We start from the raw sequence: 12,207 nt of genomic DNA, 5'->3' as shown, positions 1-12,207 counted from the left end.
AAATTGCTGCCTTTGAGACTGAAATGTACTATCTTCCTTTAGAACGATAGTCTTACTCGCTCTGTGAAGGAATCTCATTTAACCACTTCCCCTGCACTCTGTACTCAAGGTGGATTGTTGTTCAGAGTAATCTGTTTTTGTATCTCCAGCCCACTTTCAAAAAGGCCCAAATGCTTTGAGAGGTTCAGAGCCCTTTACCATTCCACCTCTTACTTGAATTGCAGTCATGAATACATATAGTAACTGAGTGCATATTTGCTGATATATCATCCTCCTCTGTGTGACCTTCACCTAGGGTGATTGGTCCAGCGAGTCAATGACATCACAAAGCTAAGGCAGGATGTCATCTGACATGAGGGCCATTTAGTTGCCTAGCAAGCAATAGGATACATTTATCTTGGTATTCAAATGAGTTGCAGGGAAAACAGGATGCCTAAAGAAAAACTAAGATGTAAGTTAAAAGAAATTAGGTCATCTTTTGGGATTTCTAAATTTGTATGAACGGAAGTTTGAGCATAAGAGTCTCGACTTCACTATTGCTGAACCTGTAGTATTTGGCTAAAAGGAAGATGGTAAATATGCCCTTCATAGATTTTATTATTCCCACTAACTGTAGCATAACCATTCCTCTCAACTTATTAGCTGACGTAATTGCTACTGATTTACCATATCCTAAAAGGAATGAATGAGAAGAGTATGCTACCACTTGGCTGGCAACAAGACCTATTTATCTATGTCCTATTGTGCGTGCTACAATTGTTGAGAGAGCGTTAGCAAAAGAGTCATGGGATTCAGAGAAGCCTGCGAGGTTAAAAAGACAAATTGAGATTTGAATTTTTAAGGAGCTGTTGATTTTCACAATAATACAGGCTTTATAGTACTGATCTGTTTACGCTTTATAAAAATAAAGATATTTTTGGATTGCTTAAAATAAATGCACTAACAGTGGACTTTTCCATCTGCAGATTATACTGAATGACCAGCAGTGGCAGTGTTTCACAACAGATTTTCTCTGCATCGCCGAGACTACAGCCAAAAAAAAAAGAAAAGTCTTCCGGCATACAGCATCATTTTACCAATTTATATGGCAAGTAAAACTCACACTCATTCCTTTGGGTAATCAAAAAGACATTCATAGCATCTGAATGGCCTCACTACCTTCTGGTGGGGTCCCATGCTTGAATATAATTTCTGTCAAGATGGAAGTATTATGGATCACATTTTGTTGGTCATGATAGTTAATAAAAGTCTGGCTGCCTCTAGGGCTACCAAAACCTGCTTTAGATCCTGGTGCTAGCAATATTCCATCCAAGGAAATTGCTGCCTTTGAGACTGAAATGTACTATCTTCCTTTAGAACGATAGTCTTACTCGCTCTGTGAAGGAATCTCATTTAACCACTTCCCCTGCACTCTGTACTCGAGGTGGATTGTTGTTCAGAGTAATCTGTTTTTGTATCTCCAGCCCACTTTCAAAAAGGCCCAAATGCTTTGAGAGGTTCAGAGCCCTTTACCATTCCACCTCTTACTTGCCTTGCAGTCATGAATACAGATAGTAACTGAGTGCATAATTGCTGATATATCATCCTCCTCTGTGTGACCTTCACCTAGGGTGATTGGTCCAGCGAGTCAATGACATCACAAAGCTAAGGCAGGATGTCATCTGACATGAGGGCCATTTAGTTGCCTAGCAAGCAATAGGATACATTTATCTTGGTATTCAAATGAGTTGCAGGGAAAACAGGATGCCTAAAGAAAAACTAAGATGTAAGTTAAAAGAATTTAGGTCATTTTTTGGGATTTCTAAATTTGTATGAACGGAAGTTTGAGCATAAGAGTCTCGACTTTACTATTGCTGAACCTGTAGTATTTGGCTAAAAGGAAGATGGTAAATATGCTCTTCATAGATTTTATTATTCCCACTAACTGTAGCATAACCCTTCCTCTCAACTTATTAGCTGACGTAATTGCTACTGATGTACCATATCCTAAAAGGAATGAATGAGAAGAGTATGCTACCACTTGGCTGGCAACAAGACCTATTTATCTATGTCCTATTGTACGTGCTACATTTGTTGAGAGAGGGTTAGCAAAAGAGTCATGGGATTCAGAGAAGCCTGCGAGGTTAAAAAGACAAATTGAGATTTGAATTTTTAAGGAGCTGTTGATTTTCACAATAATACAGGCTCTATAGTACTGATCTGTTTACGCTTTATAAAAATAAAGATATTTTTGGATTGCTTAAAATAAATGCACTAACAGTGGACTTTTCCATCTGCAGATTATACTGAATGACCAGCAGTGGCAGTGTTTCACAACAGATTTTCTCTGCATCGCCGAGACTACAGCCAAAAAAAAAAGAAAAGTCTTCCGGCATACAGCATCATTTTACCAATTTATATGGCAAGTAAAACTCACACTCATTCCTTTGGGTAATCAAAAAGACATTCATAGCATCTGAATGGCCTCACTACCTTCTGGTGGGGTCCCATGCTTGAATATAATTTCTGTCAAGATGGAAGTATTATGGATCACATTTTGTTGGTCATGATAGTTAATAAAAGTCTGGCTGCCTCTAGGGCTACCAAAACCTGCTTTAGATCCTGGTGCTAGCAATATTCCATCCAAGGAAATTGCTGCCTTTGAGACTGAAATGTACTATCTTCCTTTAGAACGATAGTCTTACTCGCTCTGTGAAGGAATCTCATTTAACCACTTCCCCTGCACTCTGTACTCGAGGTGGATTGTTGTTCAGAGTAATCTGTTTTTGTATCTCCAGCCCACTTTCAAAAAGGCCCAAATGCTTTGAGAGGTTCAGAGCCCTTTACCATTCCACCTCTTACTTGCCTTGCAGTCATGAATACAGATAGTACCTGAGTGCATAATTGCTGATATATCATCCTCCTCTGTGTGACCTTCACCTAGGGTGATTGGTCCAGCGAGTCAATGACATCACAAAGCTAAGGCAGGATGTCATCTGACATGAGGGCCATTTAGTTGCCTAGCAAGCAATAGGATACATTTATCTTGGTATTCAAATGAGTTGCAGGGAAAACAGGATGCCTAAAGAAAAACTAAGATGTAAGTTAAAAGAATTTAGGTCATTTTTTGGGATTTCTAAATTTGTATGAACGGAAGTTTGAGCATAAGAGTCTCGACTTTACTATTGCTGAACCTGTAGTATTTGGCTAAAAGGAAGATGGTAAATATGCCCTTCATAGATTTTATTATTCCCACTAACTGTAGCATAACCCTTCCTCTCAACTTATTAGCTGACGTAATTGCTACTGATGTACCATATCCTAAAAGGAATGAATGGGAAGAGTATGCTACCACTTGGCTGGCAACAAGACCTATTTATCTATGTCCTATTGTACGTGCTACATTTGTTGAGAGAGGGTTAGCAAAAGAGTCATGGGATTCAGAGAAGCCTGCGAGGTTAAAAAGACAAATTGAGATTTGAATTTTTAAGGAGCTGTTGATTTTCACAATATTACAGGCTTTATAGTACTGATCTGTTTACGCTTTATAAAAATAAAGATATTTTTGGATTGCTTAAAATAAATGCACTAACAGTGGACTTTTCCATCTGCAGATATACTGAATGACCAGCAGTGGCAGTGTTTCACAACAGATTTTCTCTGCATCGCCGAGACTACAGCCAAAAAAAAAAGAAAAGTCTTCCGGCATACAGCATCATTTTACCAATTTATATGGCAAGTAAAACTCACACTCATTCCTTTGGGTAATCAAAAAGACATTCATAGCATCTGAATGGCCTCACTACCTTCTGGTGGGGTCCCATGCTTGAATATAATTTCTGTCAAGATGGAAGTATTATGGATCACATTTTGTTGGTCATGATAGTTAATAAAAGTCTGGCTGCCTCTAGGGCTACTAAAACCTGCTTTAGATCCTGGTGCTAGCAATATTCCATCCAAGGAAATTGCTGCCTTTGAGACTGAAATGTACTATCTTCCTTTAGAACGATAGTCTTACTCGCTCTGTGAAGGAATCTCATTTAACTACTTCCCCTGCACTCTGTACTCGAGGTGGATTGTTGTTCAGAGTAATCTGTTTTTGTATCTCCAGCCCACTTTCAAAAAGGCCCAAATGCTTTGAGAGGTTCAGAGCCCTTTACCATTCCACCTCTTACTTGCCTTGCAGTCATGAATACAGATAGTAACTGAGTGCATAATTGCTGATATATCATCCTCCTCTGTGTGACCTTCACCTAGGGTGATTGGTCCAGCGAGTCAATGACATCACAAAGCTAAGGCAGGATGTCATCTGACATGAGGGCCATTTAGTTGCCAAGCAAGCAATAGGATACATTTATCTTGGTATTCAAATGAGTTGCAGGGAAAACAGGATGCCTAAAGAAAAACTAAGATGTAAGTTAAAAGAAATTAGGTCATCTTTTGGGATTTCTAAATTTGAATGAACGGAAGTTTGAGCATAAGAGTCTCGACTTCACTATTGCTGAACCTGTAGTATTTGGCTAAAAGGAAGATGGTAAATATGCCCTTCATAGGTTTTATTATTCCCACTAACTGTAGCATAACCATTCCTCTCAACTTATTAGCTGACGTAATTGCTACTGATGTACCATATCCTAAAAGGAATGAATGAGAAGAGTATGCTACCACTTGGCTGGCAACAAGACCTATTTATCTATGTCCTATTGTGCGTGCTACAATTGTTGAGAGAGCGTTAGCAAAAGAGTCATGGGATTCAGAGAAGCCTGCGAGGTTAAAAAGACAAATTGAGATTTGAATTTTTAAGGAGCTGTTGATTTTCACAATAATACAGGCTCTATAGTACTGATCTGTTTACGCTTTATAAAAATAAAGATATTTTTGGATTGCTTAAAATAAATGCACTAACAGTGGACTTTTCCATCTGCAGATTATACTGAATGACCAGCAGTGGCAGTGTTTCACAACAGATTTTCTCTGCATCGCCGAGACTACAGCCAAAAAAAAAAGAAAAGTCTTCCGGCATACAGCATCATTTTACCAATTTATATGGCAAGTAAAACTCACACTCATTCCTTTGGGTAATCAAAAAGACATTCATAGCATCTGAATGGCCTCACTACCTTCTGGTGGGGTCCCATGCTTGAATATAATTTCTGTCAAGATGGAAGTATTATGGATCACATTTTGTTTGTCATGATAGTTAATAAAAGTCTGGCTGCCTCTAGGGCTACTAAAACCTGCTTTAGATCCTGGTGCTAGCAATATTCCATCCAAGGAAATTGCTGCCTTTGAGACTGAAATGTACTATCTTCCTTTAGAACGATAGTCTTACTCGCTCTGTGAAGGAATCTCATTTAACTACTTCCCCTGCACTCTGTACTCGAGGTGGATTGTTGTTCAGAGTAATCTGTTTTTGTATCTCCAGCCCACTCTCAAAAAGGCCCAAATGCTTTGAGAGGTTCAGAGCCCTTTACCATTCCACCTCTTACTTGCCTTGCAGTCATGAATACAGATAGTAACTGAGTGCATAATTGCTGATATATCATCCTCCTCTGTGTGACCTTCACCTAGGGTGATTGGTCCAGCGAGTCAATGACATCACAAAGCTAAGGCAGGATGTCATCTGACATGAGGGCCATTTAGTTGCCAAGCAAGCAATAGGATACATTTATCTTGGTATTCAAATGAGTTGCAGGGAAAACAGGATGCCTAAAGAAAAACTAAGATGTAAGTTAAAAGAAATTAGGTCATCTTTTGGGATTTCTAAATTTGAATGAACGGAAGTTTGAGCATAAGAGTCTCGACTTCACTATTGCTGAACCTGTAGTATTTGGCTAAAAGGAAGATGGTAAATATGCCCTTCATAGGTTTTATTATTCCCACTAACTGTAGCATAACCATTCCTCTCAACTTATTAGCTGACGTAATTGCTACTGATGTACCATATCCTAAAAGGAATGAATGAGAAGAGTATGCTACCACTTGGCTGGCAACAAGACCTATTTATCTATGTCCTATTGTGCGTGCTACAATTGTTGAGAGAGCGTTAGCAAAAGAGTCATGGGATTCAGAGAAGCCTGCGAGGTTAAAAAGACAAATTGAGATTTGAATTTTTAAGGAGCTGTTGATTTTCACAATAATACAGGCTCTATAGTACTGATCTGTTTACGCTTTATAAAAATAAAGATATTTTTGGATTGCTTAAAATAAATGCACTAACAGTGGACTTTTCCATCTGCAGATTATACTGAATGACCAGCAGTGGCAGTGTTTCACAACAGATTTTCTCTGCATCGCCGAGACTACAGCCAAAAAAAAAAGAAAAGTCTTCCGGCATACAGCATCATTTTACCAATTTATATGGCAAGTAAAACTCACACTCATTCCTTTGGGTAATCAAAAAGACATTCATAGCATCTGAATGGCCTCACTACCTTCTGGTGGGGTCCCATGCTTGAATATAATTTCTGTCAAGATGGAAGTATTATGGATCACATTTTGTTTGTCATGATAGTTAATAAAAGTCTGGCTGCCTCTAGGGCTACTAAAACCTGCTTTAGATCCTGGTGCTAGCAATATTCCATCCAAGGAAATTGCTGCCTTTGAGACTGAAATGTACTATCTTCCTTTAGAACGATAGTCTTACTCGCTCTGTGAAGGAATCTCATTTAACTACTTCCCCTGCACTCTGTACTCGAGGTGGATTGTTGTTCAGAGTAATCTGTTTTTGTATCTCCAGCCCACTCTCAAAAAGGCCCAAATGCTTTGAGAGGTTCAGAGCCCTTTACCATTCCACCTCTTACTTGCCTTGCAGTCATGAATACAGATAGTAACTGAGTGCATAATTGCTGATATATCATCCTCCTCTGTGTGACCTTCACCTAGGGTGATTGGTCCAGCGAGTCAATGACATCACAAAGCTAAGGCAGGATGTCATCTGACATGAGGGCCATTTAGTTGCCTAGCAAGCAATAGGATACATTTATCTTGGTATTCAAATGAGTTGCAGGGAAAACAGGATGCCTAAAGAAAAACTAAGATGTAAGTTAAAAGAAATTAGGTCATCTTTTGGGATTTCTAAATTTGTATGAACGGAAGTTTGAGCATAAGAGTCTCGACTTCACTATTGCTGAACCTGTAGTATTTGGCTAAAAGGAAGATGGTAAATATGCCCTTCATAGATTTTATTATTCCCACTAACTGTAGCATAACCATTCCTCTCAACTTATTAGCTGACGTAATTGCTACTGATTTACCATATCCTAAAAGGAATGAATGAGAAGAGTATGCTACCACTTGGCTGGCAACAAGACCTATTTATCTATGTCCTATTGTGCGTGCTACAATTGTTGAGAGAGCGTTAGCAAAAGAGTCATGGGATTCAGAGAAGCCTGCGAGGTTAAAAAGACAAATTGAGATTTGAATTTTTAAGGAGCTGTTGATTTTCACAATAATACAGGCTTTATAGTACTGATCTGTTTACGCTTTATAAAAATAAAGATATTTTTGGATTGCTTAAAATAAATGCACTAACAGTGGACTTTTCCATCTGCAGATTATACTGAATGACCAGCAGTGGCAGTGTTTCACAACAGATTTTCTCTGCATCGCCGAGACTACAGCCAAAAAAAAAAGAAAAGTCTTCCGGCATACAGCATCATTTTACCAATTTATATGGCAAGTAAAACTCACACTCATTCCTTTGGGTAATCAAAAAGACATTCATAGCATCTGAATGGCCTCACTACCTTCTGGTGGGGTCCCATGCTTGAATATAATTTCTGTCAAGATGGAAGTATTATGGATCACATTTTGTTGGTCATGATAGTTAATAAAAGTCTGGCTGCCTCTAGGGCTACCAAAACCTGCTTTAGATCCTGGTGCTAGCAATATTCCATCCAAGGAAATTGCTGCCTTTGAGACTGAAATGTACTATCTTCCTTTAGAACGATAGTCTTACTCGCTCTGTGAAGGAATCTCATTTAACCACTTCCCCTGCACTCTGTACTCGAGGTGGATTGTTGTTCAGAGTAATCTGTTTTTGTATCTCCAGCCCACTTTCAAAAAGGCCCAAATGCTTTGAGAGGTTCAGAGCCCTTTACCATTCCACCTCTTACTTGCCTTGCAGTCATGAATACAGATAGTAACTGAGTGCATAATTGCTGATATATCATCCTCCTCTGTGTGACCTTCACCTAGGGTGATTGGTCCAGCGAGTCAATGACATCACAAAGCTAAGGCAGGATGTCATCTGACATGAGGGCCATTTAGTTGCCTAGCAAGCAATAGGATACATTTATCTTGGTATTCAAATGAGTTGCAGGGAAAACAGGATGCCTAAAGAAAAACTAAGATGTAAGTTAAAAGAATTTAGGTCATTTTTTGGGATTTCTAAATTTGTATGAACGGAAGTTTGAGCATAAGAGTCTCGACTTTACTATTGCTGAACCTGTAGTATTTGGCTAAAAGGAAGATGGTAAATATGCTCTTCATAGATTTTATTATTCCCACTAACTGTAGCATAACCCTTCCTCTCAACTTATTAGCTGACGTAATTGCTACTGATGTACCATATCCTAAAAGGAATGAATGAGAAGAGTATGCTACCACTTGGCTGGCAACAAGACCTATTTATCTATGTCCTATTGTGCGTGCTACAATTGTTGAGAGAGCGTTAGCAAAAGAGTCATGGGATTCAGAGAAGCCTGCGAGGTTAAAAAGACAAATTGAGATTTGAATTTTTAAGGAGCTGTTGATTTTCACAATAATACAGGCTTTATAGTACTGATCTGTTTACGCTTTATAAAAATAAAGATATTTTTGGATTGCTTAAAATAAATGCACTAACAGTGGACTTTTCCATCTGCAGATTATACTGAATGACCAGCAGTGGCAGTGTTTCACAACAGATTTTCTCTGCATCGCCGAGACTACAGCCAAAAAAAAAAGAAAAGTCTTCCGGCATACAGCATCATTTTACCAATTTATATGGCAAGTAAAACTCACACTCATTCCTTTGGGTAATCAAAAAGACATTCATAGCATCTGAATGGCCTCACTACCTTCTGGTGGGGTCCCATGCTTGAATATAATTTCTGTCAAGATGGAAGTATTATGGATCACATTTTGTTGGTCATGATAGTTAATAAAAGTCTGGCTGCCTCTAGGGCTACCAAAACCTGCTTTAGATCCTGGTGCTAGCAATATTCCATCCAAGGAAATTGCTGCCTTTGAGACTGAAATGTACTATCTTCCTTTAGAACGATAGTCTTACTCGCTCTGTGAAGGAATCTCATTTAACCACTTCCCCTGCACTCTGTACTCGAGGTGGATTGTTGTTCAGAGTAATCTGTTTTTGTATCTCCAGCCCACTTTCAAAAAGGCCCAAATGCTTTGAGAGGTTCAGAGCCCTTTACCATTCCACCTCTTACTTGCCTTGCAGTCATGAATACAGATAGTAACTGAGTGCATAATTGCTGATATATCATCCTCCTCTGTGTGACCTTCACCTAGGGTGATTGGTCCAGCGAGTCAATGACATCACAAAGCTAAGGCAGGATGTCATCTGACATGAGGGCCATTTAGTTGCCTAGCAAGCAATAGGATACATTTATCTTGGTATTCAAATGAGTTGCAGGGAAAACAGGATGCCTAAAGAAAAACTAAGATGTAAGTTAAAAGAATTTAGGTCATTTTTTGGGATTTCTAAATTTGTATGAACGGAAGTTTGAGCATAAGAGTCTCGACTTTACTATTGCTGAACCTGTAGTATTTGGCTAAAAGGAAGATGGTAAATATGCTCTTCATAGATTTTATTATTCCCACTAACTGTAGCATAACCCTTCCTCTCAACTTATTAGCTGACGTAATTGCTACTGATGTACCATATCCTAAAAGGAATGAATGAGAAGAGTATGCTACCACTTGGCTGGCAACAAGACCTATTTATCTATGTCCTATTGTACGTGCTACATTTGTTGAGAGAGGGTTAGCAAAAGAGTCATGGGATTCAGAGAAGCCTGCGAGGTTAAAAAGACAAATTGAGATTTGAATTTTTAAGGAGCTGTTGATTTTCACAATAATACAGGCTCTATAGTACTGATCTGTTTACGCTTTATAAAAATAAAGATATTTTTGGATTGCTTAAAATAAATGCACTAACAGTGGACTTTTCCATCTGCAGATTATACTGAATGACCAGCAGTGGCAGTGTTTCACAACAGATTTTCTCTGCATCGCCGAGACTACAGCCAAAAAAAAAAGAAAAGTCTTCCGGCATACAGCATCATTTTACCAATTTATATGGCAAGTAAAACTCACACTCATTCCTTTGGGTAATCAAAAAGACATTCATAGCATCTGAATGGCCTCACTACCTTCTGGTGGGGTCCCATGCTTGAATATAATTTCTGTCAAGATGGAAGTATTATGGATCACATTTTGTTTGTCATGATAGTTAATAAAAGTCTGGCTGCCTCTAGGGCTACTAAAACCTGCTTTAGATCCTGGTGCTAGCAATATTCCATCCAAGGAAATTGCTGCCTTTGAGACTGAAATGTACTATCTTCCTTTAGAACGATAGTCTTACTCGCTCTGTGAAGGAATCTCATTTAACTACTTCCCCTGCACTCTGTACTCGAGGTGGATTGTTGTTCAGAGTAATCTGTTTTTGTATCTCCAGCCCACTCTCAAAAAGGCCCAAATGCTTTGAGAGGTTCAGAGCCCTTTACCATTCCACCTCTTACTTGCCTTGCAGTCATGAATACAGATAGTAACTGAGTGCATAATTGCTGATATATCATCCTCCTCTGTGTGACCTTCACCTAGGGTGATTGGTCCAGCGAGTCAATGACATCACAAAGCTAAGGCAGGATGTCATCTGACATGAGGGCCATTTAGTTGCCTAGCAAGCAATAGGATACATTTATCTTGGTATTCAAATGAGTTGCAGGGAAAACAGGATGCCTAAAGAAAAACTAAGATGTAAGTTAAAAGAAATTAGGTCATCTTTTGGGATTTCTAAATTTGTATGAACGGAAGTTTGAGCATAAGAGTCTCGACTTCACTATTGCTGAACCTGTAGTATTTGGCTAAAAGGAAGATGGTAAATATGCCCTTCATAGATTTTATTATTCCCACTAACTGTAGCATAACCATTCCTCTCAACTTATTAGCTGACGTAATTGCTACTGATTTACCATATCCTAAAAGGAATGAATGAGAAGAGTATGCTACCACTTGGCTGGCAACAAGACCTATTTATCTATGTCCTATTGTGCGTGCTACAATTGTTGAGAGAGCGTTAGCAAAAGAGTCATGGGATTCAGAGAAGCCTGCGAGGTTAAAAAGACAAATTGAGATTTGAATTTTTAAGGAGCTGTTGATTTTCACAATAATACAGGCTTTATAGTACTGATCTGTTTACGCTTTATAAAAATAAAGATATTTTTGGATTGCTTAAAATAAATGCACTAACAGTGGACTTTTCCATCTGCAGATTATACTGAATGACCAGCAGTGGCAGTGTTTCACAACAGATTTTCTCTGCATCGCCGAGACTACAGCCAAAAAAAAAAGAAAAGTCTTCCGGCATACAGCATCATTTTACCAATTTATATGGCAAGTAAAACTCACACTCATTCCTTTGGGTAATCAAAAAGACATTCATAGCATCTGAATGGCCTCACTACCTTCTGGTGGGGTCCCATGCTTGAATATAATTTCTGTCAAGATGGAAGTATTATGGATCACATTTTGTTGGTCATGATAGTTAATAAAAGTCTGGCTGCCTCTAGGGCTACCAAAACCTGCTTTAGATCCTGGTGCTAGCAATATTCCATCCAAGGAAATTGCTGCCTTTGAGACTGAAATGTACTATCTTCCTTTAGAACGATAGTCTTACTCGCTCTGTGAAGGAATCTCATTTAACCACTTCCCCTGCACTCTGTACTCGAGGTGGATTGTTGTTCAGAGTAATCTGTTTTTGTATCTCCAGCCCACTTTCAAAAAGGCCCAAATGCTTTGAGAGGTTCAGAGCCCTTTACCATTCCACCTCTTACTTGCCTTGCAGTCATGAATACAGATAGTAACTGAGTGCATAATTGCTGATATATCATCCTCCTCTGTGTGACCTTCACCTAGGGTGATTGGTCCAGCGAGTCAATGACATCACAAAGCTAAGGCAGGATGTCATCTGACATGAGGGCCATTTAGTTGCCTAGCAAGCAA

Source organism: Lissotriton vulgaris, chromosome 7 (genome assembly GCF_964263255.1).
Source record: "Lissotriton vulgaris chromosome 7, aLisVul1.2, whole genome shotgun sequence".
Taxonomy (NCBI): Eukaryota; Metazoa; Chordata; class Amphibia; order Caudata; family Salamandridae; genus Lissotriton; species Lissotriton vulgaris.
The sequence above is the reverse complement of the archived record's forward strand: the minus strand, read 5'-3'. Positions refer to the sequence as shown.